The following is a 27898-nucleotide window of genomic DNA, read 5'->3' on the forward strand; positions in this document are numbered from 1 at the left end:
CTTTAATTATGGTCTGCAGATTTATTCGCAAATGTGAGTCACGGTGTCGTGGCATTTTACTCTCGCCCAAGCACACTTATCTGCGGAGTTCTGATGGGATCCGGTGCATTAGTGCTGGTATGATCGCACCTGTTTAATTTCGCGCTGCAAATACATAAACTCCTTCTCCTTTCTTCCCCCTCCCGTCATTTGTTTCCTTGTGCGTGCGCACTGCACCTCTCGTTCTCGTTCAAATATCAAGTAAAATGCCACGGCACTGTGACTCACATTTGCGAATAAATCTGCGGACCATAATTAAAGTCGCGCGTAACGTCGAACGACCCGTCTGAAAAAAAGAAAATGGGCGCAACACGAGAACTTCCCAGGAGGTAATCCATCATTGTACTACTTTCGCCAAAGCACACTTAACTACGGAGTTATAATGGGATCCGGTGCATTAGTGCTGGTATGATCGCACCAGTTTAATTTTGCGTTGCAAATACATAAACTCCTTATCCTTTCTTCCCCTTCCCGTCATTTGTTTCCTTGTGCGTGCGCACTGCACCTCCCGTGCTCGTTCTAATATCAAGTAAAATGCTACGGTGTCGTGACTCACATTTGCGAATATCAAGTCGCGCGTATCGTCGAAAGAATCATCTGCAAAAAAATGGGTGCAACACGAGGACTTCCTAAGAAAATGGGTGAAATATAAGGACTTCGCAGGAGGTCACCCATCCTAGTGCTTCTCTCGCCCAAGCACCCTTAACTTGCAGAGTTCTGATAGAATCTGTTGCATTGGTGCTGGTATGATTGCTCATGTTTCATTATGCGCTGCAAATACATACACTTTTTCTCCCTCCATCCCCCCTTCCGTCATTTGTTTCCTTGTGCGTGCACTCTGCATCTCTCTTTCTCGTTCTAATATCAATTAAAATGCCCCTGCTTCTTGACTCACATTTGCATATAAACGAGTGGACCCTAGTTCCAGTCGCGCGTAACGTCGAACGACCCGTCTGAAAAAAAAAATTAGTGCGACACGAGGACTTCTTAGGTGGTCACCCATCCGAGTACTACTCTCGCCTAAGCACACTTAAATGCGGAGTTCTAATGGGATCCGGTGCATTAGTGCTGGTATGATCGCAGCTGTTTAATTTTGCGCTGCAAATACATAAACTCATTCCCCTTTCTTCCCCCTCCCGTCATTTGTTTCCTTGTGCGTGCGCACTGCACCTCCCGTTCTCGTTCTAATATCAAGTAAAATGCTACAGCGCCGTGACTCACATTTGCGAATAAACTTGAGGACCATTATTCAAGTCGCGCGTAACGTCGAAAGAATCATCTGCAAAAAAATGGGTGCAACACGAGGACTTCACAAGAAAATGGGTGAAATATAAGGACTTCGCAGGAGGTAACCCATGCTAGTACTACTCTCGCCCAAGCACCCTTACCTACGGAGTTCTGATAGAATCCGTTGCATTAGTGCTGGTATGTTCGCACCTGTTTCATTTCGTGCTTAAAATACATACACTCCATCTCCTTCCCTCCCCATCCCATCAATTGTTTCCTTGTGCGTTCACACTGCACCTCTCCTGCTCGTTCTAATATCGATTAAAATGCCCCTGCTTCTTGACTCACATTTGCGCATAAACCAACGGACCCTAGTTCCAGTCACGCGTAATGTCGAACGACCCGTCTGAAAAAAAATTAGTGCGACACGAGGACTTACCAGGAGGTCACCCATCCGAGTACTACTCTCGCCCAAGCGCACTTAACTGCGGAGTTCTGATGGGATCCGGTGCATTAGTGCTGGTATGATCCCACCCGTTTAATTCCGAGTTGCAAATACATAAACTCCTTCTCCTTTCTTCCCCCTCCCATTATTTGTTTCCTTGTGCGTGCGCACTGCACCTCTCGTCCTCGTTCAAATATCAAGTAAAATGCCACGGCGCCGTGACTCACATTTGCGAATAAATCTGCGGACCATAATTAAAGTCGCGCGTAACTTCGAACGGCACAACTGAAAAAATGAAAATGGGTGCAAAACGAGGACTTCACAAGAAAATGGGTGAAATATAAGGACTTCGCAGGAGGTAACCCATGCTAGTACTACTCTCGTCTAAGCACCCTTACCTACGGAGTTCTGATAGAATCTGTTGCATTAGTGCTGGTATGATCGCACTTGTTTCATTTCGTGCTGAAAATACATACACTCCTTCTCCTTCCCTCCCCCTCCCATCAATTGTTTCCTTGTGCGTTCACACTGCACCTCTCCTTCTCGTTCTAATATCGATTAAAATGCCCCTGCTTCTTGACTCACAATTGTGTATAAACCAGCGGACCCGAGTTCCAGTCCCGCGTAACATCGAACGACCCGTCTGAAAAAAAATTGGTGCGACACGAGGACTTCCCAGGAGGTCACCCATCCGAGTACTACTCTCGTCCAAGCACACTTGACTGCGGAGTTCTGATGGGATCCGGTGCATTAGTGCTGGTATGATCGCACCCATTTAATCTCGCGTTGCAAATACATAAACTCCTTCTTCTTTCTTCCCCCTCCCGTCATTTGTTTCCTTGTGCGTGCGCACTGCACCTCCCGTGCTCGTTCTAATATCAAGTAAAATGCTACGGTGCCGTGACTCACATTTGCGAATAAACCTGAGGACCATAATTCAAGTCGCGCGTATCGTCGAAAGAATCATCTGCAAAAAAATGGGTGCAACACGAGAACTTCCTAAGAAAATGGGTGAAATATAAGGACTTCGCAGGAGGTCACCCATCCTAGTGCTACACTCGCCCAAGCACCCTTAACTTGCGGAGTTCTGATAGAATCCGTTGCATTGGTGCTGGTATGATTGCTCATGTTTCATTCTGCGCTGCAAATACATACACTTTTTCTCCCTTCATCCCCCCTCCCGTCATTTGTTTCCTTGTGCGTGCACTCTGCATCTCTCCTTCTCGTTCTAATATCGATTAAAATTCCCCTGCTTCTTGATTCACATTTGCGTATAAACCAGGGGACCCAAGTTCCAGTCGTGCGTAACGTCGAACCACCCGTCTGAAAAAAAAAATTAGTGCGACACAAGGACTTCCAGGAGGTCACCCATCCGAGTACTACTCTCGCCCAAGCACACTTAATTGCGGAGTTCTGATGGGATTTGGTGCATTAGTGCTGGTATGATCGCCCCTGTTTAATTTCGCGCTGCAAATACATAAACTCCTTCTCCTTTCTTCCCCCTCCCGTCATTTGTTTCCATGTGCGTGCGCACTGCACCTCTCGTTCTCGTTCAAATATCAAGTAAAATACCACGGTGCAGTGACTCACATTTGCGAATAAACCTGCGGACCATAATTAAATTCGCGCGTAACGTCGAACGGCACATCTAAAAAAAAAAAAATGGGTGCAACACGAGAACTTCCCAGGAGGTAACCCATCATTGTACTACTTTCGCCAAAGCACACTTAACTGCGGAGTTCTGATGGGATCCGGTGCATTTGTGCTGGTGTGACCGCACCTGTTTAATTTCGTGCTGAAAATACATACACTCTTTCTTCCCTCCCCCCCTCCCATCATTTGTTTCCTTGTGCGTTCACACTGCACCTCTCCTTCTCGTTCTAATATCGATTAAAATGCCCCTGATTCTTGACTCACATTTGCGTATAAACCAGTGGACAATAGTTCTAGTCGCGCCTAACGTCGAACGACCCATCTAAAAAAAATTGTTGCGTTAAGAGGACTTCCCAAGAGGTCACCCATCCGAGTACAACTCTCGTCCAAGCACACTTAACTGCAGAGTTCTGATGGTATCCAGTACAGTAGTGCTTGTATGATGCCACTTGTTTAATTTTGGGCTTCAGATACATACACTCATTCTCGTTTCTTCCTCATCCCGTCATTTGTTTGCTTGTGCGTGCGCACTGCACCTCCCGTACTCGTTCTAATATCAAGTAAAATGTCACGGTGCTGTGACTCACATTTGCGAATAAATCTGCGGACCATAAATCAAGTCGCTCGTAACGTCGAAAGAATCATCTGCAAAAAGATGGGTGCAACACGAGGACCTCCCAAGAAAATGGGTGAAATATAAGGACTTCGCAGGAGGTCACCCATCCGAGTACTTTTCTCGCCCAAGCACCCTTAACTGCGGAGTTCTGATAGAATCCGTTGCATTAGTGTTGGTATGATCCCTCATGTTTCATTCTGCACTGCAAATACATACACTCTTTCTCCTTCCATCCCCCCCTCCCGTCATTTATTTCCTTGTGCGTGCGCACTGCACCTCTCGTTCTCGTTCAAATATCAAGTAAAAAGCCACGGCGCCGTGACTCACATTTGCGAATAAATCTGCGGACCATAATTAAAGTCGCGCGTAACGTCGAACGGCACATCTGAAAAAAAGAAAATGGGTGCAACACGAGAACTTCCGAGGAGGTAACCCATCATTGTACTACTTTCGCCAAAGCACACTTAACTGCGGAGTTCTGATGGGATCCGGTGCATTTGTGCTGGTGTGACCGCACCTGTTTAATTTCGTGCTGAATATACATACACTCCTTCTTCCCTCCCCCCTCCCATCATTTGTTTCCTTGTGTGTTCACACTGCACCTCTCCTTCTCGTTCGAATATCGATTAAAATGCCCCTGATTCTTGACTCACATTTGCGTATAAACCAGCGGACCATAGTTCCAGTCGTGCGTAACGTCGAACGACCCATCTGAAAAAAAATTGTTGTGAAACGAGGATTTCCCAATAGGTCATCCATCCGAGTACTACTCTCGACCAAGCACACTTAACTGCAGAGTTCTGATGGGATCCAGAGCATTAGTGCTGGTATGATGCCACTTGTTTAATTTTGCGCTTCAAATACATACACTGCTTCTCTTTTCTTCCTCCTCCCGTCATTTGTTTCCTTGTGCGTGCGCACTGCACCTCCCGTACTCGTTCTAATATCAAGTAAAATGCCACGGCGCCGTGACTCACATTTGCGAATAAACCTGAGGACCATAATTCAAGTCGCGCGTATCGTCGAAAGAATCATTTGCAAAAAAATGGGTGTAACACGAGGATTTCCTAAAAAAATGGGTGAAATATATGGACTTCGCAGGAGGTAACCCATGCTAGTACTACTCTCGCCCAAGCACCCTTACCTACGGAGTTCTGATAGAATCTGTTGCATTAGTGCTGGTATGATCGCACCTGTTTCATTTCATGCCTCAAATACATACACTCCTTCTCCTTTCTTCCCCCTCCCGTCATTTATTTCCTTGTGCGTGCGCACTGCACCTCTCGTTCTTGTTCAAATATCTAGTAAAATGCCACGACGCCGTGACTCACATTTGCGAATAAATCTGCGGACCATAATTAAAGTCGCACGTAACGTCGAACGGCACATCTGAAAAAAAGAAAATGGGTGCAACACGAGAACTTCCCAGGAGGTAACCCATCATTGTACTACTTTCGCCAAAGCACACTTAACTGCGGAGTTCTGATGGGATCCGGTGTATTTGTGCTGGTGTGACCGCACCTGTTTAATTTCGTGCTGAAAGTACATACACTCCTTCTTCCCTCCCCCCCTCCCATCATTTGTTTCCTTGTGCGTTCACACTGCACCTCTCCTTCTCGTTCTAATATCGATTAAAATACCCCTGATTCTTGACTCACATTTGCGTATAAACCAGCGGACCATAGTTCAAGTTGCACGTAACGTCGAACGACCCGTCTAAAAAAAAAATTGGTGCAACACAAGGACTTCCCAGGAGGTCACCAATCCGAGTACTACTCTCGCCCAAGCACACTTAACTGCGGAGTTCTGATGGGATCCAGTGCATTAGTGCTGGTATGATCGCACCCGTTTAATTCCGCGCTGCAAATACATAAACTCCTTCTCCTTCCTTCCCCCTCCCGTTATTTGTTTCCTTGTGCGTGCGCACTGCACCTCCCGTGCTCGTTCTAATATCAAGTAAAATACCACGGTGCCGTGACTCACATTTGTGAATAGACCTGAGGACCATAATTGAAGTCGCGCGTAACGTTGAAAGAATCATCTGCAAAAAAATGGGTGCAACACGAGGACTTCACAAGAAAATGGGTGAAATATAAGGACTTCGCAGGAGGTAACCCATGCTAGTACTACTCTCGCCTAAGCACCCTTACTTACGGAGTTCTGATAGAATCCGTTGAATTAGTGCTGGTATGATCGCACTTGTTTCATTTAGTGCTGAAAATATATATACTCCTTCTCCTTCCCTCCCCCTCCCATCAATTGTTTCTTTGTGCATTCACACTGCACCTCTCCTTCTCGTTCTAATATCGATTAAAATGCCCCTGCTTCTTGACTCACATATGCGTATAAACAAGCGGACCATAGTTCCAGTCGCGCGTAACGTCGAACGACCCGTCTGAAAAAAAATTGGTGCGACACGAGGACTTCCCAGGAGGTCACCCATCCGAGTACTACTCTCACCCAAGCACAGTTAACTACGGAGTTCTGATGGGATCCGGTGCATTAATGCTGGTATGATCGCACCCGTTTAATTTTGGGCTGCAAATACATAAACTCCTTCTCCTTTCTTCCCCCTCCCGTCATTTGTTTAATTGTGTGTGCGCACTGCACCTCCCGTGCTCGTTCTAATATCAAGTAAAATGTTACGGTGCCGTGACTCACATTTGCGAATAAAACTGAGGACCATAATTCAAGTCGCGCGTATCGTCGAAAGAATCATCTGCAAAAAAATGGGTGCAACACGAGGACTTCCTAAGAAAATGGGTAAAATATAAGGACTTCGCAGGAGGTCACCCATCCTAGTGCTACTCTAGCCCAAGCACCCTTAATTTGCGGAATTCTGATAGAATCCGTTGCATTGGTGCTGGTATGGTTGCTCATGTTTCATTCTGCGCTGCAAATACATACACTTTTTCTCCCTCCATCCCCCCTCCCATCATTTGTTTCCTTGTGTGTGCACTCTGCATCTCTCCTTCTCATTCTAATATCGATTAAAATGCCCCTGCTTCTTGACTCACATTTGCGTATAAACCAGTGGACCCTAGTTCCAGTCGCGCGTAACGTCGAACGACCCGTCTGAAAAAAAAATTAGTGCGACACGAGGACTACCCAGGAGGTCTCCAATCCGAGTACTACTCTCGCCCAAGCGCACTTAACTGCGGAGTTCTGATGGAATCCGGTGCATTAGTGCTGGTATGATCGCACCTGTTTAATTTCGCGCTGCAAATACATAAACTCCTTCTCCTTTCTTCCCCCTCCCATCATTTGTTTCCTTGTGCGTTCACACTGCACCTCTCATTCTCGTTCTAATATCGATTAAAATGCCCCAGATTCCTGACTCACATTTGCGTATAAACAAGCGGACCATAGTTCCAGTCGCGCGTAACGTCGAACGACCCATCTGAAAAAAAGTTGTTGCGATACGAGGACTTCCCAAGAGGTCACCCATCCGAGTACTACAATCGCCCAAGCAGACTTAACTGTGGAGTTCTGATGGGATCCGGAGCTTTAGTGCTGGTATGATCGCACCTGTTTAATTTTGCGCTGCAAATACATACACTACTTCTCCTTTCTTCCCCCTCCCGTCATTTGTTTCCTTGTGCGTTCACACTTCACCTCTCATTCTCGTTCTAATATCGATTAAAATGCCCCTGCTTCTTGACTCACATTTGCGTATAAACCAGCGGACCCTAGTTCCAGTCGCGCGTAACTTCGAATGACCCGTCTGAAAAAAAATTGCTGCGACATGAGGACTTCCCAGGAGGTCACCCATCCGAATACTACTCTCACCCATGCACACTTAACTGCGGAGTTCTGATGGGATCCGGTGCATTAGTGCTGGTATGATCACACCCGTTTAATTTTGCGCTGCAAATACATAAACTCCTTCTCCTTTCTTCCCCCTCCCGTCATTTGTTTCCTTGTGCGTGCGCATTGCACCTCCCGTGCTCGTTCTAATATCAAGTAAAATGCTACGGTGCCGTGACTCACATTTGCGAATAAACCTGAGGACCATAATTCAAGTTGCGCGTAACGTCAAAAAAATCATCTGCAAAAAAATGGGTGCAACACGAGGACTTCCTAAGAAAATAGGTGAAATATAAGGACTTCGCATGAGGTCACCCATCCTAGTGCTACTCTCGCCCAAGCACCCTTAACTTGCGGAGTTCTGATAGAATCCGTTGCATTGGTGCTGGTATGATCGCTCATGTTTCATTCTGCGCTGCAAATACATACACTCTTTCTCCCTCCATCCCCTCTCCCGTTATTTGTTTCCTTGTGCGTGCACTCTGCATCTCTCCTTCTCGTTCTAATATCAAGTAAAATGCCCTAGCATCGTGACTCACCTTTGCGAATGAACCAGCGGTTTATAATTGCATTCGCGCGTAACGTCGAACGACCCATCCGAAAAAAAATGGGTGCAACACGAGGACTTCCCAGGAGGTCACCAATCCGAGTACTACTCCCACCCAAGCACACTTAACTGCTGAGTTCTGATGGGATACGGTGCATTAGTGCTGGTATGATGGCACCTATTTAATTTCGCACTGTAAATACGTACGCTCCTTCTCCTTTCTTCCCCTTCTCGTCATTTGTTTCCTTGTGCGTGTGCACTGCACCTCTCGTTCTCGTATAAATATCAAGTAAAATGCCACAGCGCAGTGACTCACATTTTCGAATAAATCTGCGGACTATAATTAAAGTCGTGCGTAACGTCGAATGGCACATCTGAAAAAAAAAATAGGTGCAACACGAGAACTTCCCAGAAGGTAACCCATCCTTGTACTACTTTCGCCAAAGCACACTTAACTGCGGAGTTCTGATGGGATCCGGTGTATTTGTGCTGGTGTGATAGCACCTGTTTAATTTCGTGTTGAAAATACAAACACTCCTTCTCCTTCCCTCCCCCCTCCCATCATTTGTTTCCTTGTGCGTTCACACTGCACCTCTTTTTCTCGTTCTAATATCGATTAATATGCCCCTGCTTGTTGACTCATATTTGCGTATAAACAAGTGGACCATAGTTCCAGTTGCGCGTAACGTCGAACGACCCATCTGAAAAAAAATTTGTGCGACACGAGAACTTCCCAGGAGGTCACCCATCCGAGTACTACTCTCGTCCAAGCACACTTAACTGCAGAGTTATGATGGGATCCGTTGCATTATTGCTGGTATGATAGCATCCGTTTAATTTCGCGTTGCAAATACATAAACTCCTTCTCCTTTCTTACCCCTCCCGTCATTTGTTTCCTTGTGCGTGCACACTGCACCTCCCGTGCTCGTTTTAATATCAAGTAAAATGCTACGACGCCGTGACTCACATTTGCGAATAAACCTGAGGACCAAAATTCAAGTCGCGCATAACGTCTAAAGAATCATCTGCAAAAAAATGGGTGCAACACGAGTACTTCCCAAGTGGTCACCCATCCGAGTACTACTCTCGCCCAAGCACATATAACTGCGGAGTTATGATGGGATCGGTTGCATTAGTGCTGGTATGATCGCACCTGTTTAATTTCGCGCTGCAAATACATAAACTCCTTCTCCTTTCTTCCCCCTCCTGTCATTTGTTTCCTTGTGCGTGCACTCTGCATATTTCTTTCTCGTTCTAATATCAAGTAATATGCCCCGGCACCGTGACTTACCTTTGCAAATGAACCAGTGGTTTATAATTCCATTCGCGCGTAACATCGAACAACCCATCCGAAAAAAAATAGGTGCACCACGAGGGCTTCCCAAGTGGTCACCCATCCGAGTATTACTCTCGCCCAAGCACACTTAATTGCGGAGTTCTGATGGGATCTGGAGCTTTAGTGCTGGTATGATCGCACCTATTTAATTTCGCACTGCAAATACATACACTCGTTTTCCTTTCTTCCCCCTCCCGTCATTTGTTTCCTTGTGCGTTCACACTTCACCTCTCATTCTCGTTCTAATATCGATTAAAATGCCCTTGCTTATTGACTCACATTTGCGTATAAACCAGCGGACCCTAGTTCCAGACGCGCGTAACGTTGAACGAACCATCTGAAAAAAATTGGTGCGACACGAGGACTTCCCAGGAGGTCACCCATCCGAGTAATAATCTCGCCCAAGCACACTTCACTGCGGAGTTCTGATGGGATCCGGTGCATTAGTGCTGGTGTGATCGCACCTGTTTAATTGTTGCGATACGAGGACTTCCCAAGAGGTCACCCATCCGAGTACTACTCTCGCCCAAGTACACTTAACTGCAGAGTTCTGATGGGATCCAGTGCATTATTGCTGGTATGATGCCACTTGTTTAATTTTACGCTTCAAATACATATGCTCCTTCTCTTTTCTTCCTCCTCCCGTCACTTGTTTCCTTGTGCGTGCGCACTGCACCTCCCGTACTCGTTCTAATATCAAGTAAAATGCCACGGCGCCGTGACTCACATTTGCGAATAAACCTGCGGACCATAAATCAAGTCGCGCGTAACGTCGAGAGAATCATTTGCAAAAAGATGGGTGCAACACGAGGAACTCCCAAGAAAATGGGTGAAATATAAGGAGTTCGCAGGAGGTCACCCATCCGAGTACTTTTCTCGCCCAAGCACCCTTAACTGCGGAGTTCTGATAGAATCCGTTGCATTAGTGCTGGTATGATCCCTCATGTTTCATTCTGCACTGCAAATACATACACTCTTTCTCCTCCCATCCTCCCTCCCGTCATTTGTTTAATTTTGCGTGCACTCTGCATCTCTCTTTCTCGTTCTAATATCAAGTAATATGCCCCGGCACCGTGACTCACCTTTACAAATGAACCTGCGGTTTATAATTCCATTCGAGCGTAACGTCGAACAACCCATCTGAAAAAAAATAGGTGCAACACGAGGGCATCCCAGGTGGACACCCATCCGAGTACTACTCTTGCCCAAGCACACTTAACTGCGGAGTTCTGATGGGATCCGGAGCTTTAGTGCTGGTATGATCGCACCTGTTTAATTTCGCGCTGCAAATACATAAACTCCTTCTCCTTTCTTCCCCCTCCCGTCATTTGTTTCCTTGTGCGTGCGCACTGCACCTCTCGTTCTCGTTCAAATATCAAGTAAAATGCCACAGCGCCATGACTCACATTTGCGAATAAATCTGCGGACCATAATTAAAGTCGCGCGTAACATCGAATGGCACATCTGAAAAAAGGAAAATGGGTGCAACACGAGAACTTCCCAGGAGGTAACCCATCATTGAACTACTTTCGCCAAAGCACACTTAACTGCAGAGTTCTGATGGGATCCAGTGCATTAGTGCTGGTATGATGCAACTTGTTTAATTTTGCGCTTCAAATACATACACTCCTTCTCTTTTCTTCCTCCTCCCGTCATTTCTTTCCTTGTGCGTGCGCACTGCACCTCCCGTACTCGTTCTAATATTAAGTAAAATGCCACGGCGCCGTGCCTCACATTTGCGAATAAACCTGCGGACCATAAATCAAGTCGCGCGTAATGTCGAAAGAATCATCTGCAAAAAGATGGGTGCAACACGAGGACCTCCCAAGAAAATGGGTGAAATATAAGGACTTCGCAGAAGGTCACCCATCCGAGTACTTTTCTCGCCCAAGCACCCTTAACTGCGGAGGTGTGATAGAATCCGTTGCATTACTGCTGGTATGATCCCTCATGTTTCATTCTGCACTGCAAATACATACACTCTTTCTCCTCCCATCCCCCCTCCCGTCATTTGTTTCCTTGTGCGTGCACTCTGTATTTCTCTTTCTCGTTCTAATATCAAGTAATATGCCCCGGCACCGTGACTCATCTTTGCAAATGAACCAGAGGTTTATAATTCTATTCGCGCGTAATGTCGAACAACCCATCCGAAAAAAAATAGGTGCAACACGAGGGCTTCCCAAGTGGTCACCCATCCGAGTACTATGCTCGCCCAAGCACACTTAACTGCGGAGTTCTGATGGGATCCGGAGCTTTAGTGCTGGTATGATCGCACCTGTTTAATTTCGCGCTGCAAATACATACACTCCTTCTCCTTTCTTCCCCCTCCCGTCATTTGTTTCCTTGCGCGTTCACACTTCATCTCTCATTCTCGTTCTAATATCGATTAAAATGCCCCTGCTTTTTGACTTACATTTGCGTATAAACCAGCGGACCCTAGTTCTAGATGCGCGTAACGTCAAACGACCCGTCTGAAAAAAAATTGGTGCGACACGAGGACTTCCCAGGAGGTCACCCATCCGAGTACTAATCTCGCCCAAGCACACTTCACTGCGGAGTTCTGATGGGATCCGGTGCATTAGTGCTGGTATGATCGCAACTGTTTAATTTTGTGCTACAAATACATAAACTCATTCCCCTTTCTTCCCCCTCCCGTCAATTGTTTTTTTGTGCGTGCGCACTGCACCTCTCGTTCTCGTTCAAATATCAAGTAAAATGCCACGGCGCCGTGACTCACATTTCCGAATAAATCTGCGGACAATAATTAAAGTCGCGCGTAACGTCGAACGGCACATATGAAAAAAAGAAAATGGGTGCAACATGAGGACTTCGCAAGAAAATTTGTGAAATATAAGGACTTCGCAGGAGGTAACCCATGCTAGTACTACTCTCGCCCAAGCACCCTTACTTACGGAGTTCTGATATAATCCGTTGCATTAGTGCTGGTATGATCGCACCTGTTTCATTTCGTGCTTAAAATACATACACTCCTTCTCCTTCCCTCCCCCTCCCATCAATTGTTTCCTTGTGCGTTCACATTGCACCTCTCCTTCTCATTCTAATGTCGATTAAAATGCCCCTGCTTCTTGATTCACATTTGCGTATAAACCAGTGGACCCTAGTTCCAGTCGTGCGTAACGTCGAACGACCCGTCTGAAAAAAAAATTAGTGCGACACGAGGACTTCCTAGGAGGTCACCCATCTGAGTACTACTGTCGCCCAAGCACACTTAACTGCGGAGTTCTGATTGGATCCGGTGCATTAGTGCTGGTATGATCGCACCTGTTTAATTTCACACTGCAAATACATAAACTCCTTGTCCTTTCTTCCCCCTCCCGTCATTTGTTTCCTTGTGCGTGCGCACTGAACCTCTCGTTCTCGTTCAAATATCAGGTAAAATGCCATGGTGCCGTGACTCACATTTGCGAATAAATCTGCGGAACATAATTAAAGTCGCGCGTAACGTCGAACGGCACATCTGAAAAAAAAAATGGGTGCAACACGAGAACTTCCCAGGAGGTAACCCATCATTGTACTACTTTCGCCAAAGCACACATAACTGCGGAGTTCTGATGGGATCTGGTGCATTTGTGCTGGTGTGACCGCACCTGTTTAATTTCGTGCTGAAAATACATACACTCCTTCTTCCCTCCCCCCCTCCCATCATTTGTTTCCTTGTGCGTTCACACTGCACAACTCCTTCCCGTTCTAATATCGATTAAAATGCCCCTGATTCTTGACTCACATTTGCGTATAAACCAGCGGACCATAGTTCCAGTCGCGCGTAATGTCGAACGACCCATCTGAAAAAAAATTGTTGCGATACGAGGACTTCCCAACAGGTCACCCATCCGAGTACTACACTCGCCCAAGCATACTTAACTGCAGAGTTCTGATGGGATCCAGTGCATTAGTGCTGGTATGATGCCACTTGTTTAATTTTGCGCTTCAAATACATACACTCCTTCTCTTTTCTTCCTCCTCCCGTCATTTGTTTCCATGTGCGTGCGCACTGCACCTCCCGTACTCGTTCTAATATCAAGTAAAATGCCAGGGCGCCGTGACTCACAATTGCGAATAAACCTGCGGACCATAAATCAAGTCGCGCGTAACGTCGAAAGAATCATCTGCAAAAAGATGGGTTCAACACGAGGACCTACCAAGAAAATGGGTGAAATATAAAGACTTTGCATGAGGTCACCCATCCGAGTACTTTTCTCGCCCAAGCACCCTTAACTGCGGAGTTCTGATAGAATCCGTTGCATTAGTGCTGGTATGGTCCCTCATGTTTCATTCTGCGCTGCAAATACATACACTCTCTCTCCTCCCATCCCCCCTCCCGTCATTTGTTTCCTTGTGCGTGCACTCTGCATCTCTCTTTCTCGTTCTAATATCAAGTAATATGCCCCGGCACCGTGACTCACCTTTGCAAATGAACCAGCGGTTTATAATTCTATTCGCGCGTAACGTCGAACAACCCATCCGAAAAAAATAGGTACAACACGAGGGCTTCCCAAGTGGTCACCCATCCGAGTACTACTCTCGCCCAAGCACACTTAACTGCGGAGTTCTGAAGGGATCCGGGGCTTTAGTGCTGGTATGATCGCACCTGTTTAATTTCGCGCTGCAAATACATACACTCCTTCTCCTTTCTTCCCCCTCCCGTCATTTGTTTCCTTGTGCGTTAACACTTCACCTCTAATTCTCGTTCTAATATCGATTAAAATGCCCCTGCTTATTGACTCACATTTGCGTATAAACCAGCGGACCCTAATTTCAGATGCGCGTAACGTCGAACGACCCGTCTGAAAAAAAATTGGTGCGACACGAGGACTTCCCAGGAGGTCACCCATCCGAGTACTAATCTCGCCCAAGCACACTTAACTGCGGAGTTCTGATGGGATCCAGTGCAATAGTGCTGGTATGATTGCACCAATTTAATTTTGCGCTACAATTACATAAACTCATTCCACTTTCTTCCCCCTCTCGTCATTTGTTTGCTTGTGCGTGCGCACTGCACCTCCCGTGCTCGTTTTAATATAAAGTAAAATGCTACGGTGCCGTGACTCACATTTGCGAATAAACCTGAGGACCATAATTCACGTCGCGCGTATCGTCGAAAGAATCATCTGCAAAAAAATGGGTGGAACACAAGGACTTCCTAAGAAAATGGGTGAAATATAAGGACTTTGCAGGAGGTCACCCATCCTAGTGCTACTCTCGCCCAAGCACACTTAACTGCGGAGTTCTGATGGGATCCGGTGCATTAGTGCTGGTATGATCACACTCGTTTAATTCCGCGCTACAAATACATAAACTCCTTCTCCTTTCTTCCCCCTCCCGTCATTTGTTTCCTTGTGCGTGCGCACTCCACCTACCGTACTCGTTCTAATATAAAGTAAAATGCTACGGTGCCGTGACTCACATTTGCGAATAAATCTGAGGACCATAATTCAAGTCCCGCGTATCGTCGAGAGAATCATCTGCAAAAAAATGGGTGAAATATAAGGACTTCGCAGGAGGTCACCCATCCTAGTGCTACTCTCGCCCAAGCAGCCTTAACTTGGGGAGTTCTGATAGAATCCGTTGCATTGGTGCTGGTGTGATTGCTCATGTTTCATTCTGCACTGCAAATACATACACTTTTTCTCCCTCCATCCCCCCTCCCGTCATTTGTTTCCTTATGCGTGCACTCTGCATCTCTCTTTCTCGTTCTAATATCGATTAAAATGCCCCTGCTTCTTGACACACATTTGCGTATAAACGACTGGACCCTAGTTCCAGTCGCGCGTAACGTCGAACGACCCGTCTGAAAAAAAAATTAGTGCGACACGAGGACTTCCCAAGAGGTCACCCATCCGAGTACTACTCTCGCCCAAGCACACTTAACTGCGGAGTTCTGATGGGATCCGATGCATTAGTGCTGGTATGATCACCCCGTTTAATTCCGCGCTGCAAATACATAAACTCCTTCTCCTTTCTTCCCCCTCCCGTCATTTGTTTCCTTGTGCGTGCGCACTGCACCTACCGTGCTCATTCTAATATAAAGTAAAATGCTACGGTGCCGTGACTCACATTTGCGAATAAATTTGAGGACCATAATTCAAGTCCCGCGTATCGTCGAAAGAATCATCTGCAAAAAAATGGGTGAAATATAAGGACTTCGCAGGAGGTCACCCATCCTAGTGCTACTCTCGCCCAAGCACCCTTAACTTGCGGAGTTCTGATAGAATCCGTTGCATTAGTGCTGGTATTATCGCACCTGTTTCATTTCGTGCTGAAAATACGTACACTCCTTCTCCTTCCCTCCCCCTCCCATCAATTGTTTCCTTGTGCGTTCAAACTGCACCTCTCCTTCTCGTTCTAATATCGATTAAAATGCCCCTGCTTCTTGACTTACATTTGCGTATAAACCAGAGGACTCTAGTTCCAGTCGCGCGTAACGTCGAACGACCCGTCTCAAAAAAAATTGGTGCGACACGAGGACTTCCCAGGAGGTCACCAATCTGAGTACTACTCTCGCCAAAGAACACTTAACTGCGGAGTTCTGATAGGATCCAGTGCATTAGTGCTGGTATGATCGCACCTGTTTAATTTTGCGCTGCAAATACATAAACTCATTCCCCTTTCTTCCCCTCCCCCGTCATTTGTTTCCTTGTGCGTGCGCACTGCACCTCCCATTCTCTTTCTAATATCAAGTAAAATTCTACAGTGCCGTGACTGACATTTGCGAATAAACCTGAGGACCATAATTCAAGTCGCGCGTAACGTCGAAAGAATCATCTGCAAAAAAATGGGTGCAACACGAGGACTTCACAAGAAAATGGGTGAAATATAAGGACTTCGCAAGAGGTTACCCATCCTAGTGCTACTCTCGCCCAAGCACCCTTACCTACGGAGTTCTGATAGAATCCGTTGCATTAGTGCTTGTATGATCGCACCTGTTTCATTTCGTGCTGAAAATACATACACTCCTTCTCCTTCCCTCCCCCTCCCATCAATTGTTTCCTTGTGCGTTCACACTGCACCTCTCCTTCTCGTTCTAATACCGATTAAAATGCCCCTGCTTCTTGACTCACATTTGCGTATAAACCAGCGGACCCTAGTTCCAGTCCCGCGTAACGTCGAACGACCCGTCTGAAAAAAAATTGGTGCGACAAGAGGACTTCCTAGGAGGTCACCCATTCGAGTACAACTCTCGCCCAAGCACACTTAACTGCGGAGTTCTGATGGGATCCGGTGCATTAGTGCTGGTATGATCGCACCTGTTTCATTTTGTGCTGAAAATACATACACTCCTTCTCCTTCCCTCCCCCTCCCATCAATTGTTTCCTTATGCGTTCACACTGCACCTCTCATTCTCGTTTTAATATCGATTAAAATGCCCCTGTTTCTTGACTTACATTTGCGAATAAACCAGCGGACCCTAGTTCTAGTCGCGCGTGATGTCGAACGACCCGTCTGAAAAAACATTGGTGCGACACGAGAGCTTCCCAGGAGGTCACCCATCCGAGTACTACTCTCGCCCAAGCACACTTAACTGCAGAGTTTTGATGGGATCTAGTGCATTAGTGCTGGTATGATCGCACCCGGTTAATTTCGCGCTGCAAATACATAAACACCTTCTCCTTTCTTCCCCCTCCAGTCATTTGTTTCCTTGTGCGTGCGCACTGCACCTCCCGTGCTCGTTCTAATATAAAGTAAAATGCTACGGTGCCGTGACTCACATTTGCGAATAAACCTGAGGACCATAATTCAAGTCGCGCGTATCGTCGAAAGAATCATCTGAAAAAAAATGGGTGCAACACGAGGACTTCCTAAGAAAATGGGTGAAATATAAGGACTTCGCAAGAGGTCACCCATCCTAGTGCTACTCTCGCCCAAGCACCCTTAACTTACGGAGTTCTGATAGAATCCGTTGCATTGGTGCTGGTATAATTGCTCATGTTTCATTCTGCGCTGCAAATACATACACTTTTTCTCCCTCCATCGCCCCTCCCGTCATTTGTTTCCTTGTGCGTTCACACTTCACCTCTCATTCTCGTTCTAATATCGATTAAAATGCCCCTGCTTCTTGACTCACATTTACGTATAAACCAGCGGACCCTAGTTCCAGAAGCGCGTAACGTCGAACGACCCGTCTGAAAAAAAATTGGTGCGACACGAGGACTTCCATGGAGGTCACCCATCCGAGTACTACTCTCGCCCAAGCACACTTAACTGCAGAGTTTTGATGGGATCTAGTGCATTAGTGCTGGTATGATCGCACCCGGTTAATTTCGCGCTGCAAATACATAAACACCTTCTCCTTTCTTCCCCCTCCCGTCATTTGTTTCCTTGTGCGTGCGCACTGCACCTCCCGTGCTCGTTCTAATATAAAGTAAAATGCTACAGTGCCGTGACTCACATTTGCGAATAAACCTGAGGACCATAATTCAAGTCGCGCGTATCGTCGAAAGAATCATCTGAAAAAAATGGGTGCAACACGAGGACTTCCTAAGAAAATGGGTGAAATATAAGGACTTCGCAAGAGGTCACCCATCCTAGTGCTACTCTCGCCCAAGCACCCTTAACTTACGGAGTTCTGATAGAATCCGTTGCATTGGTGCTGGTATGATTGCTCATGTTTCATTCTGCGCTGCAAATACATACACTTTTTCTCCCTCCATCGCCCCTCCCGTCATTTGTTTCCTTGTGCGTTCACACTTCACCTCTCATTCTCGTTCTAATATCGATTAAAATGCCCCTGCTTCTTGACTCACATTTGCGTATAAACCAGCGGACCCTAGTTCCAGAAGCGCGTAACGTCGAACGACCCGTCTGAAAAAAAATTGGTGCGACACGAGGACTTCCCAGGAGGTCACCCATCCGAGTACTACTCTCGCCCAAGCACACTTAACTGCAGAGTTTTGATGGGATCTAGTGCATTAGTGCTGGTATGATCGCACCCGGTTAATTTCGCGCTGCAAATACATAAACTCCTTCTCCTTTCTTCCCCCTCCCGTCATTTGTTTCCTTGTGCGTGCGCACTGCACCTCCCGTGCTTGTTCTAATATAAAGTAAAATACTACGGTGCCGTGACTCACATTTGCGAATAAACCTGAGGACCATAATTCAAGTCGCGCGTATCGTCGAAAGAATCATCTGCAAAAAATGGGTGAAACACGAGGACTTCCTAAGAAAATGGGTGAAATATAAGGACTTCGCAGGAGGTCACCCATCCTAGTGCTACTTTCCCCCAAACACCCTTAACTTACGGAGTTCTGATAGAACCCGTTGCATTGGTGCTGGTATGATTGCTCATGTTTCATTCTGCGCTGCAAATACATACACTTTTTCTCCCTCCATCCCCCCTCCCTTCATTTGTTTCCTTGTGCATACACTCTGCATCTCTCCTTCTCGTTCTAATATCAAGTAATATGCCCCGGCACCGTGACTCACCTTTGCAAATGAACCAGCGGTTTATAATTCCATTCACGCGTAACGTGGAACAACCCATCCGAAATAAAATATGTGCAACACGAGGGCTTCCCAAGTGGTCACCCATCCGAGAACTACTCTTGCCTAGGCACACTTAACTGCGGAGTTCTGATGGGATCCGGAGCTTTAGTGCTGGTATGATCGCACCTGTTTAATTTTGCGCTACAAATACATACACTCCTTCTCCTTTCTTCCCCCTCCCGTCATTTGTTTCCTTGTGCGTGCGCACTGCACCTCCCGTGCTTGTTCTAATATAAAGTAAAATACTACGGTGCCGTGACTCACATTTGCGAATAAACCTGAGGACCATAATTCAAGTCGCGCGTATCGTTGAAAGAATCATCTGCAAAAAAATGGGTGCAACACGAGGACTTCCTAAGAAAATGGGTAAAATATAAGGACTTCGCAGGAGGTCACCCATCCGAGTACTTTTCTCGCCCAAGCACCCTTAACTGCGGAGTTCTGATAGAATCCGTTGCATTGGTACTGGTATGATTGCTCATGTTTCATTCTGCACTGCAAATACATAAACTTTTTCTCCCTCCATCCCCCCTCCCGTCATTTGTTTCCTTGTGCGTGCACTCTGCATCTCTCCTTCTCGTTCTAATATCGATTAAAATGCCCCTGCTTCTTGACTCACATTTGCGTATAAACCAGTGGACCCTAGTTCCAGTCGCGCGTAACGTCGAACGACCCGTCTGAAAAAAAAAATTAGTGCGACACGAGGACTTCCTAGGAGGTCACCCATCCGGGTACTAATCTCGCCCAAGCACACTTCACTGCGGAGTTCTAATGGGATCCGATGCATTAGTGCTGGTATGATCGCACCTGTTTAATTTTGCACTACAAATACATAAACTCATTCCCCTTTCTTCCCCCTCCCGTCATTTGTATCGTTGTGCGTGCGCACTGCACCTCCCGTTCTCGTTCTTATATCAAGTAAAATACTACAGCGCCGTGACTCACATCTGCGAATAAACCTGAGGACCATAATTCAATTCGCGCGTAACGTCGAAAGAATCATCTGCAAAAAAATAGGTAAAACACGAGGACTTCATAAGAAAATGGGTGAAATATAAGGACTTCGCAGGAGGTAACCCATGCTAGTACTACTCTCGCCCAAGCACCCTTACCTACGGAGTTCTGATAGAATCCGTTGCATTAGTGCTGGTATGATCGCACCTGTTTCATTTCGCGCTGCAAATACATAAACTCCTTCTCCTTTCTTCCCCCTCCCGTCATTTGTTTCCTTGTGCGTGCGCACTGCACCTCTCGTTCTCGTTCAAATATCAAGTAAAATGATACGGCGCCGTGACTCACATTTGCGAATAAATCTGCGGACCATAATTAAAGTCGCGCGTAACGTCGAACGGCACATCTGAAAAAAAGAAAATGGGTGCAACACCAGAACTTCTCAGGAGGTAACCCATCATTGTACTACTTTCGCCAAAGCACAGTTAACTGCGGAGTTCTGATGGGATCCGGTGCATTTGTGCTGGTGTGACCGCACCTGTTTAATTTCGTGCTGAAAATACATACACTCCTTCTTCCCTCCCCCCTCCCATCATTTGTTTCCTTGTGCGTTCACACTGCACCTCTCCTTCTCGTTCTAATATCGATTAAAATGCCCCTGATTCTTGACTCACATTTGCGTATAAACCAGTGGACCATAGTACCAGTCGCGCGTAACGTCGAACGACCCGTCTGAAAAAAAATTGGTACGACACGAGGACTTCCCAGGAGGTCACCCATCCGAATACTACTCTAGCCCAAGCACACTTAACTGCAGAGTTCTGATGGGATCTAGTGCATTAGTGCTGGTATGATCGCACCCGGTTAATTTCGCGCTGCAAATACATAAACTCCTTCTCCTTTCTTCCCCCTCCCGTCATTTGTTTCCTTGTGCGTGCGCACTGCACCTCCCGTGCTCGTTCTAATATAAAGTAAAATACTACGGTGCCGTGACTCACATTTGCGAATAAACCTGAGGACCATAATTCAAGTCCCGCGTATCGTCGAAAGAATCATCTGCAAAAAAATGGGTGCAACACGAGGACTTCCTAAGAAAATGGGTAAAATATAAGGACTTCGCAGGAGGTCACCCATTCGAGTACTTTTCTCGCCTAAGCACCCTTAACTGCGGAGTTCTGATAGAATTCGTTGCATTGGTACTGGTATGATTGCTCATGTTTCATTCTGCACTGCAAATACATAAACTTTTTCTCCCTCCATCCCCCCTCCCGTCATTTGTTTCCTTGTGCGTGCACTCTGCATCTCTCCTTCTCGTTCTAATATCGATTAAAATGCCCCTGCTTCTTGACTCACATTTGCATATAAACCAGTGGACCCTAGTTCCAGTCGCGCGTAACGTCGAACGACCCGTCTGAAAAAAAAAAATTAGTGCTACACGAGGACTTCCTAGGAGGTCACCCATCCGAGTACTAATCTCGCCCAAGCACACTTCACTGCGGAGTTCTAATGGGATCCGGTGCATTAGTGCTGGTATGATCGCACCTGTTTAATTTTGCGCTACAAATGCATAAACTCATTCCCCTTTCTTCTCCCTCCCGTCATTTGTATCGTTGTGCGTGCGCACTGCACCTCCCGTTCTCGTTCTTATATCAAGTAAAATACTACAGCGCCGTGACTCACATCTGCGAATAAACCTGAGGACCATAATTCAATTCGCGCGTAACGTCGAATGAATCATCTGCAAAAAAATGGGTACAACACGAGGACTTCATAAGAAAATGGGTGAAATATAAGGACTTCGCAGGAGGTAACCCATGCTAGTACTACTCTCGCCCAAGCACCCTTACCTACAGAGTTCTGATAGAATCCGTTGCATTAGTGCTGGTATGATCGCACCTGTTTCATTTCGCGCTGCAAATACATAAACTCCTTCTCCTTTCTTCCCCCTCCGGTCATTTGTTTCCTTGTGCGTGCGCACTGCACCTCTCGTTCTCGTTCAAATATCAAGTAAAATGCCACGGCGCCGTGACTCACATTTGCGAATAAATCAGCGGACCATAATTAAAGTCGCGCGTAACCTCAAACGGCACATTTGAAGAAAAAAAAATGGGTGCAACACGAGAACTTCACCAGAAAATGGGTGAAATATAAGGACTTCGCAGGAGGTAACCCATGCTAGTACTACTCTCGCCCAAGCACCCTTACCTACGAAGTTCTGATAGAATCCGTTCCATTAGTGCTGGTATGATCGCACCTGTTTCATTTCGTGCTGAAAATACATACACTCTTTCTCCTTCCCTCCCCCTCCCATCAATTGTTTCCTTGTGCGTTCACACTGCACCTCTCCTTCTCGTTCTAATATGGATTAAAATGCCCCTGCTTCTTGACTCACATTTGCGTATAAACCAGCGGACCTTAGTTCCAGTCGCGCGTAACGTCGAACGACCCGTCTGAAATTAAATTTGTGCGACACAATGACTTCCCAGGAGGTCACCCATCCGAGTACTACTCTCGCCCAAGCACACTTAACTGCGGAGTTCTGATGGGATCCGGAGCTTTAGTGCTGATATGATCGCATCTGTTTAATTTCGCGCTGCAAATACATACACTCCTTCTCCTTTCTTCCCCCTCCCGTCATTTGTTTCCTTGTGCGTGCACACTGCACCTCCCGTGCTCGTTCTAATATCAAGTAAAATGCTACGGTGCCGTGACTCACATCTGCGGTTAAACCTGAGGACCATAATTCAAGTCGTGCGTATCGTTGAAAGAATCATCTGCAAAAAAATGGGTGCAACACGAGGACTTCTTAAGAAAATGGGTGAAATATAAGGACTTCGCAGGAAGTCACCTATCCTACTGCTACTCTCGCCCAAGCACCCTTAACTTGCGGAGTTCTGATAGAATCCGTTGCATTGGTGCTGATATGATTGCTCATGTTTCATTCTGCGCTGCAAATACATACACTTTTTCTCCCTCCATCCCCCCTCCCGTCATTTGTTTCCTTGTGCGTGCACTCTGCATCTCTCCTTCTTGTTCTAATATCGATTAAAATGCCCCTGCTTCTTGACTCACATTTGCGTATAAATCAGTGGATCCTAGTTCCAGTCACGCATAACGTCGAACGACCCGTCTGAAAAAAAAAATTAGTGCGACGCGAGGAGTTCCCAGGAGGTCACCCATCCGAGTACTAATCTCGCCCAAGCACACTTCACTGCGGAGTTCTGATGGGATCCGGTGCATTAGTGCTAGTATGATCACACCTATTTAATTTTGCGCTGTAAATATATAAACTCATTCCCCTTTCTTCCCCCTCCCGTCATTTGTTTCCTTGTGCGTGCGCACTGCACCTCCCGTTCTCGTTCTAATATCAAGTAAAATGCTACTGCGCCGTGACTCATATTTGCGAATAAACCTGAGGACCATAATTCAAGTCGCGTGTAACGTCGAAAGAATCATCTACAAAAAAATGGGTGCAACACGAGGACTTCACAAGAAAATGGGTGAAATATAAGGACTTCGCAGGAGGTAACCCTTGCTAGTACTACTCTCGCCCAAGCACCCTTACCTACGGAGTTCTGATAGAATCCGAAGCATTAGTGCTGGTATGATCGCACCTGTTTCATTTCGTGCTGAAAATACATACACTCCTTCTCCTTCCCTCCCCCTCCCATCAATTGTTTCCTTGTGCGTTCACACTGCACCTCTCCTTCTCGTTCTAATATCGATTAAAATGCCCCTGCTTCTTGACTCACATTTGCGTATAAACCAGCGAACCATAGTTCCAGTCGCGCGTAACGTCGAACGACCCGTCTGAAAAAAAATTGGTGCGACACAAGGACTTCCCAAGAGGTCACCCATCCGAGAACTACTCTCGCCCAAGTGCACTTAACTGCAGAGTTCTGATGGGATCCGGTGCATTAGTGCTAGTATGATCACACCTATTTAATTTTGCACTGTAAATACATAAACTCATTCTCCTTTTTTCCCCCTCCCGTCATTTTTTTCCTTGTGCATGCGCACTGCACCTCCCGTGCTCATTCTAATATCAAGTAAAATGCTACGGTGCCGTGACTCACATTTGCGAATAAACTTGAGGACCATAATTCAAGTCGCACGTATCGTCGAAAAATTCATCTGCAAAAAAATGGGTGCAACACGAGAACTTCCTAAGAAAATGGGTGAAATATAAGGACTTCGCAGGAGGTCACCCATCCTAGTGCTACTCTCGCCCAAGCATCCTTAATTTGCGGAGTTCTGATAGAATCCGTTGCATTGGTGCTGGTATGATTGCTCATGTTTCATTCTGCGCTTCAAATACATACACTTTTTCTCCCTCCATCCCCCTTCCCGTTATTTGTTTCCTTGTGCGTGCACTCTGCATCTCTCCTTCTCGTTCTAATATCGATTAAAATGCCTCTGCTTCTTGATTCACATTTGCGTATAAATCAGTGGACCCTAGTTCCAGTCGCGCGTAACGTCGAACAACCCGTCAGAAAAAAAAATTAGTGCGACACGAGGACTTCCCAGGAGGTCACCCATCCGAGTACTACTCCCACCCAAGCACACTTAACTGAGAAGTTCTGATGGGATCCGGTGCATTAGTGATGGTATGATCGCACCTTATTTTTCACGCCGCAAATACATAAACTCCTTCTCCTTTCTTCCCCCTCCGGTCATTTGTTTCCTTGTGCGTGCGCACTGCACCTCTCGTTCTCGTTCAAATATCAAGTAAAATGCCACGGCGCCGTGACTCATATTTGCGAATAAATCAGCGGACCATAATTAAAGTCGCGCGTAACCTCAAACGGCACATTTGAAGAAAAAAAAATGGGTGCAACACGAGAACTTCACCAGAAAATGGGTGAAATATAAGGACTTCGCAAGAGGTAACCCATGCTAGTACTACTCTCGCCCAAGCACCCTTACCTACGAAGTTCTGATAGAATCCATTCCATTAGTGCTGGTATGATCGCATCTGTTTCATTTCGTGCTGAAAATACATACACTCTTTCTCCTTCCCTCCCCCTCCCATCAATTGTTTCCTTGTGCGTTCACACTGCACCTCTCCTTCTCCTTCTAATATGGATTAAAATGCCCCTGCTTCTTGACTCACATTTGCGTATAAACCAGCGGACCTTAGTTCCAGTCGCGCGTAACGTCGAACGACCCGTCTGAAATTAAATTTGTGCGACACAAGGACTTCCCAGGAGGTCACCCATCCGAGTACTACTCTCGCCCAAACACACTTAACTGCGAAGTTCTGATGGGATCCGGTGCATTAGTGCTGGTATGATCGCACCCTTTTAATTCTGCGCTGCAAAAACATAAACTCCTTCTCCTTTCTTCCCCCTCCCGTCATTTGTTTCTTTGTGCGTGCCCACTGCACCTCCCGTGCTCATTCTAATATCAAGTAAAATGCTACGGTGCCGTGACTCACATCTGCGGTTAAACCTGAGGACCATAATTCAAGTCGTGCGTATCGTCGAAAGAATCATCTGCAAAAAAATGGGTGCAACATGAGGACTTCCTAAGAATATGGGTGAAAAATAAGGACTTCGCAGGAGGTCACCCATCCTAGAGCTACTCTCGCCCAAGCACCCTTAACTTGCGGAGTTCTGATAGAATCCGTTGCATTGGTGCTGGTATGATTGCTCATGTTTCATTCTGCGCTGCAAATACATACACTTTTTCTCCCTCCATCCCCCCTCCCGTCATTTGTTTCCTTTTGCGTGCACTCTGCATCTCTGCTTCTCGTTCTAATATCGATTAAAATGCCCCTGCTTCTTGACTCACATTTGCGTATAAACCAGTGGACCCTAGTTCAAGTCGTGCGTAACGTCGAACGACCCGTCCTAAAAAAAAATTAGTGCGACACGAGGACTTCCCAGGAGGTAACCCATCCGAGTACTACTCTCGCCCAAGCACACTTAACTGCGGAGTTCTAATGGAATCCGGTGCATTAGTGCTGGTATGATCGCACCTGTTTAATTTTGCACTGCAAATACATAAAATCCTTATCCTTTCTTCCCCCTCCCATCATTTATTTCCTTGTGCGTGCGCACTGCACCTGTTGTTCTCGTTCAAATATCAAGTAAAATGCCACGGCGCCGTGACTCACATTTGCGAATAAATCTGCGGAACATAATTAAAGTCGCGCATAACGTCGAACGGTACATCTGAAAAAAAGAAAATGGGTGCAACACGAGAACTTCCCAAGAGATAACCCATCATTGTACTACTTTCGCCAAAGCACACTTAACTGCGGAGTTCTGATGGGATCCGGTGCATTTGTGCTGGTGTGACCGCACCTATTTAATTTCGTGCTGAAAATACATAGACTCCTTCTTCCCTCCCCCCTCCCATCATTTGTTTCCTTGTGCGTTCACACTGCACCTCTCCTTCTCGTTCTAATATCGATTAAAATGCCCCTGATTCTTGATTCACATTTGCGTATAAACAAGCGAACCATAGTTCCACTCGCGCATAACGTCGAACGACCCATCAAAAAAAAATTGTTGCGATACGAAGACTTCCCAAGAGGTCACCCATCCGAGTACTACTCTCGCCCAAACACACTTAACTGCAGAGTTCTGATGGGATCCGGTGCATTAGTGCTGGTATGATCGCACCCGTTTAATTCCGCGCTGCAAATACATAAACTCCTTCTCCTTTCTTCCCCCTCCTGTCATTTTTTTCCTTGTGCGTGCGCACTGCACCTCCCGTGCTCCTTCTAATATAAAGTAAAATGTTACGGTGTCGTGACTCACATTTGCGAATAAACCTGAGGACCATAATTCAATTCGCGCGTATCGTCGAAAGAATCATCTGCAAAAAAATGGGTGGAACACGAGGACTTTCTAAGAAAATGGGTGAAATATAAGGACTTCGCATGAGGTCACCCATTCTAGTGCTACTCTCGCCCAAGCACCCTTAACTTGCGGAGTTCTGATAGAATCCGTTGCATTGGTGCTGGTATGATTGCTCATGTTTCATTCTGCGCTGCAAATACATACACTTTTTCTCCCTCATCCCCCCTCCCCTCATTTGTTTCCTTGTGCGTGCACTCTGCATCTCTCCTTCTCATTCTAATATCGATTAAAATGCCCCTGCTTCTTGACTCACATTTGCGTATGAACCAGTGGACCCTAGTTCCAGTCGCGCGTAACGTCGAACGACCCGTCTGAAAAAAAAAATTAGTGCGATACGAGGACTTCCCAAGAGGTCACCCATCCGAGTACTACTCTCGCCCAAGCACACTTAACTGCGGAGTTCTGACGGGATCCGGTGCATTAGTGCTGGTATGATCGCACCAGTTTAATTCCACGCTACAAATACATAAACTCCTTCTCCTTTCTTCCCCCTCCCGTCATTTGTTTCCTTGTGCGTGCGCACTGCACCTCCTCTGCTCGTTCTAATATCAAGTTAAATGCTACGGTGTCATGACTCACATTTGCGAATAAACCTGAGGACCATAATTCAACTCGCGCGTATCGTCGAAAGAATCATCTGCAAAAAAATGGGTGCAACACGAGGACTTCCTAAGAAAATGGGTGAAATATAAGGACTTCGCAGGAAGTCACCCATCCTAGTGCTACTCTCGCCCAAGCACCTTTAACTTGCGGAGTTCTGATAGAATCCGTTGCATTGGTGCTGGTATGATTGCTCATGTTTCATTCTGCGCTGCGAATACGTATACTTTTTCTACCTCCATCCCCCCTCCCGTCATTTGTTTCCTTGTGCGTGCACTCTGCATCTCTCTTTCTCGTTCTAATATCG

The 27898-nt window shown here is 46.3% G+C and overlaps 7 non-coding genes and 42 pseudogenes across 7 annotated transcripts; all 49 read right to left on the reverse strand.

Moving 5' to 3' along the window:
* Window positions 1–340: 340 nt before the first annotated feature.
* LOC148263321 (5S ribosomal RNA) lies at window positions 341–459 on the reverse strand (annotated as a pseudogene).
* Window positions 460–1005: 546 nt separating this feature from the next.
* Window positions 1006–1124, reverse strand: LOC148263322 (5S ribosomal RNA; annotated as a pseudogene).
* Window positions 1125–1683: 559 nt separating this feature from the next.
* On the reverse strand, window positions 1684–1802 carry LOC148263323 (5S ribosomal RNA; annotated as a pseudogene).
* A 563-nt stretch (window positions 1803–2365) lies between these two features.
* Window positions 2366–2484, reverse strand: LOC148263324 (5S ribosomal RNA). The gene has a single exon (XR_015819817.1). It is a non-coding gene; the product is annotated as a 5S ribosomal RNA (ribosomal RNA).
* A 563-nt stretch (window positions 2485–3047) lies between these two features.
* On the reverse strand, window positions 3048–3165 carry LOC148263325 (5S ribosomal RNA; annotated as a pseudogene).
* Window positions 3166–3374: 209 nt separating this feature from the next.
* Window positions 3375–3493, reverse strand: LOC148263326 (5S ribosomal RNA; annotated as a pseudogene).
* Window positions 3494–4380: 887 nt separating this feature from the next.
* LOC148263327 (5S ribosomal RNA) lies at window positions 4381–4499 on the reverse strand (annotated as a pseudogene).
* Window positions 4500–5384: 885 nt separating this feature from the next.
* Window positions 5385–5503, reverse strand: LOC148263328 (5S ribosomal RNA; annotated as a pseudogene).
* A 205-nt stretch (window positions 5504–5708) lies between these two features.
* Window positions 5709–5827, reverse strand: LOC148263329 (5S ribosomal RNA; annotated as a pseudogene).
* Window positions 5828–6386: 559 nt separating this feature from the next.
* Window positions 6387–6505, reverse strand: LOC148263330 (5S ribosomal RNA; annotated as a pseudogene).
* A 562-nt stretch (window positions 6506–7067) lies between these two features.
* Window positions 7068–7186, reverse strand: LOC148263331 (5S ribosomal RNA; annotated as a pseudogene).
* A 205-nt stretch (window positions 7187–7391) lies between these two features.
* LOC148263332 (5S ribosomal RNA) lies at window positions 7392–7510 on the reverse strand (annotated as a pseudogene).
* Window positions 7511–7715: 205 nt separating this feature from the next.
* On the reverse strand, window positions 7716–7834 carry LOC148263333 (5S ribosomal RNA; annotated as a pseudogene).
* A 561-nt stretch (window positions 7835–8395) lies between these two features.
* Window positions 8396–8514, reverse strand: LOC148263334 (5S ribosomal RNA; annotated as a pseudogene).
* A 207-nt stretch (window positions 8515–8721) lies between these two features.
* Window positions 8722–8840, reverse strand: LOC148263335 (5S ribosomal RNA; annotated as a pseudogene).
* Window positions 8841–9046: 206 nt separating this feature from the next.
* LOC148263336 (5S ribosomal RNA) lies at window positions 9047–9165 on the reverse strand (annotated as a pseudogene).
* Window positions 9166–9370: 205 nt separating this feature from the next.
* Window positions 9371–9489, reverse strand: LOC148263337 (5S ribosomal RNA; annotated as a pseudogene).
* A 205-nt stretch (window positions 9490–9694) lies between these two features.
* LOC148263338 (5S ribosomal RNA) lies at window positions 9695–9813 on the reverse strand (annotated as a pseudogene).
* A 204-nt stretch (window positions 9814–10017) lies between these two features.
* LOC148263339 (5S ribosomal RNA) lies at window positions 10018–10136 on the reverse strand (annotated as a pseudogene).
* A 6-nt stretch (window positions 10137–10142) lies between these two features.
* LOC148263340 (5S ribosomal RNA) lies at window positions 10143–10260 on the reverse strand (annotated as a pseudogene).
* A 561-nt stretch (window positions 10261–10821) lies between these two features.
* Window positions 10822–10940, reverse strand: LOC148263341 (5S ribosomal RNA; annotated as a pseudogene).
* An 888-nt stretch (window positions 10941–11828) lies between these two features.
* Window positions 11829–11947, reverse strand: LOC148263342 (5S ribosomal RNA). The gene has a single exon (XR_015821152.1). It is a non-coding gene; the product is annotated as a 5S ribosomal RNA (ribosomal RNA).
* A 205-nt stretch (window positions 11948–12152) lies between these two features.
* LOC148263343 (5S ribosomal RNA) lies at window positions 12153–12271 on the reverse strand. The gene has a single exon (XR_015820147.1). It is a non-coding gene; the product is annotated as a 5S ribosomal RNA (ribosomal RNA).
* A 564-nt stretch (window positions 12272–12835) lies between these two features.
* On the reverse strand, window positions 12836–12954 carry LOC148263344 (5S ribosomal RNA; annotated as a pseudogene).
* Window positions 12955–13161: 207 nt separating this feature from the next.
* On the reverse strand, window positions 13162–13280 carry LOC148263345 (5S ribosomal RNA; annotated as a pseudogene).
* A 204-nt stretch (window positions 13281–13484) lies between these two features.
* LOC148263346 (5S ribosomal RNA) lies at window positions 13485–13602 on the reverse strand (annotated as a pseudogene).
* A 560-nt stretch (window positions 13603–14162) lies between these two features.
* Window positions 14163–14281, reverse strand: LOC148263347 (5S ribosomal RNA). The gene has a single exon (XR_015820441.1). It is a non-coding gene; the product is annotated as a 5S ribosomal RNA (ribosomal RNA).
* Window positions 14282–14486: 205 nt separating this feature from the next.
* LOC148263348 (5S ribosomal RNA) lies at window positions 14487–14605 on the reverse strand. Its single transcript, XR_015820555.1, has one exon. It is a non-coding gene; the product is annotated as a 5S ribosomal RNA (ribosomal RNA).
* A 235-nt stretch (window positions 14606–14840) lies between these two features.
* LOC148263349 (5S ribosomal RNA) lies at window positions 14841–14959 on the reverse strand (annotated as a pseudogene).
* Window positions 14960–15491: 532 nt separating this feature from the next.
* On the reverse strand, window positions 15492–15610 carry LOC148263350 (5S ribosomal RNA; annotated as a pseudogene).
* Window positions 15611–16139: 529 nt separating this feature from the next.
* Window positions 16140–16258, reverse strand: LOC148263351 (5S ribosomal RNA; annotated as a pseudogene).
* A 560-nt stretch (window positions 16259–16818) lies between these two features.
* Window positions 16819–16937, reverse strand: LOC148263352 (5S ribosomal RNA; annotated as a pseudogene).
* A 205-nt stretch (window positions 16938–17142) lies between these two features.
* On the reverse strand, window positions 17143–17261 carry LOC148263353 (5S ribosomal RNA; annotated as a pseudogene).
* A 561-nt stretch (window positions 17262–17822) lies between these two features.
* On the reverse strand, window positions 17823–17941 carry LOC148263354 (5S ribosomal RNA; annotated as a pseudogene).
* Window positions 17942–18501: 560 nt separating this feature from the next.
* Window positions 18502–18620, reverse strand: LOC148263355 (5S ribosomal RNA; annotated as a pseudogene).
* A 560-nt stretch (window positions 18621–19180) lies between these two features.
* LOC148263356 (5S ribosomal RNA) lies at window positions 19181–19299 on the reverse strand (annotated as a pseudogene).
* Window positions 19300–19861: 562 nt separating this feature from the next.
* LOC148263357 (5S ribosomal RNA) lies at window positions 19862–19980 on the reverse strand (annotated as a pseudogene).
* A 563-nt stretch (window positions 19981–20543) lies between these two features.
* Window positions 20544–20662, reverse strand: LOC148263358 (5S ribosomal RNA; annotated as a pseudogene).
* A 203-nt stretch (window positions 20663–20865) lies between these two features.
* On the reverse strand, window positions 20866–20984 carry LOC148263359 (5S ribosomal RNA; annotated as a pseudogene).
* Window positions 20985–21547: 563 nt separating this feature from the next.
* Window positions 21548–21666, reverse strand: LOC148263360 (5S ribosomal RNA; annotated as a pseudogene).
* A 917-nt stretch (window positions 21667–22583) lies between these two features.
* LOC148263361 (5S ribosomal RNA) lies at window positions 22584–22702 on the reverse strand (annotated as a pseudogene).
* Window positions 22703–23265: 563 nt separating this feature from the next.
* LOC148263362 (5S ribosomal RNA) lies at window positions 23266–23384 on the reverse strand (annotated as a pseudogene).
* Window positions 23385–23943: 559 nt separating this feature from the next.
* Window positions 23944–24062, reverse strand: LOC148263363 (5S ribosomal RNA; annotated as a pseudogene).
* Window positions 24063–24624: 562 nt separating this feature from the next.
* LOC148263364 (5S ribosomal RNA) lies at window positions 24625–24743 on the reverse strand (annotated as a pseudogene).
* Window positions 24744–25304: 561 nt separating this feature from the next.
* Window positions 25305–25423, reverse strand: LOC148263365 (5S ribosomal RNA; annotated as a pseudogene).
* Window positions 25424–25985: 562 nt separating this feature from the next.
* On the reverse strand, window positions 25986–26104 carry LOC148263366 (5S ribosomal RNA). The gene has a single exon (XR_015820397.1). It is a non-coding gene; the product is annotated as a 5S ribosomal RNA (ribosomal RNA).
* Window positions 26105–26313: 209 nt separating this feature from the next.
* On the reverse strand, window positions 26314–26432 carry LOC148263367 (5S ribosomal RNA; annotated as a pseudogene).
* Window positions 26433–26634: 202 nt separating this feature from the next.
* Window positions 26635–26753, reverse strand: LOC148263368 (5S ribosomal RNA; annotated as a pseudogene).
* A 562-nt stretch (window positions 26754–27315) lies between these two features.
* On the reverse strand, window positions 27316–27434 carry LOC148263369 (5S ribosomal RNA). Its single transcript, XR_015821174.1, has one exon. It is a non-coding gene; the product is annotated as a 5S ribosomal RNA (ribosomal RNA).
* Window positions 27435–27898: the final 464 nt, after the last annotated feature.

The sequence above is a fragment of the Carica papaya genome, chromosome 5, assembly GCF_054855325.1.
Source record: "Carica papaya isolate Zhongbai chromosome 5, ASM5485532v1, whole genome shotgun sequence".
In the NCBI taxonomy this organism is placed as follows: Eukaryota; Viridiplantae; Streptophyta; class Magnoliopsida; order Brassicales; family Caricaceae; genus Carica; species Carica papaya.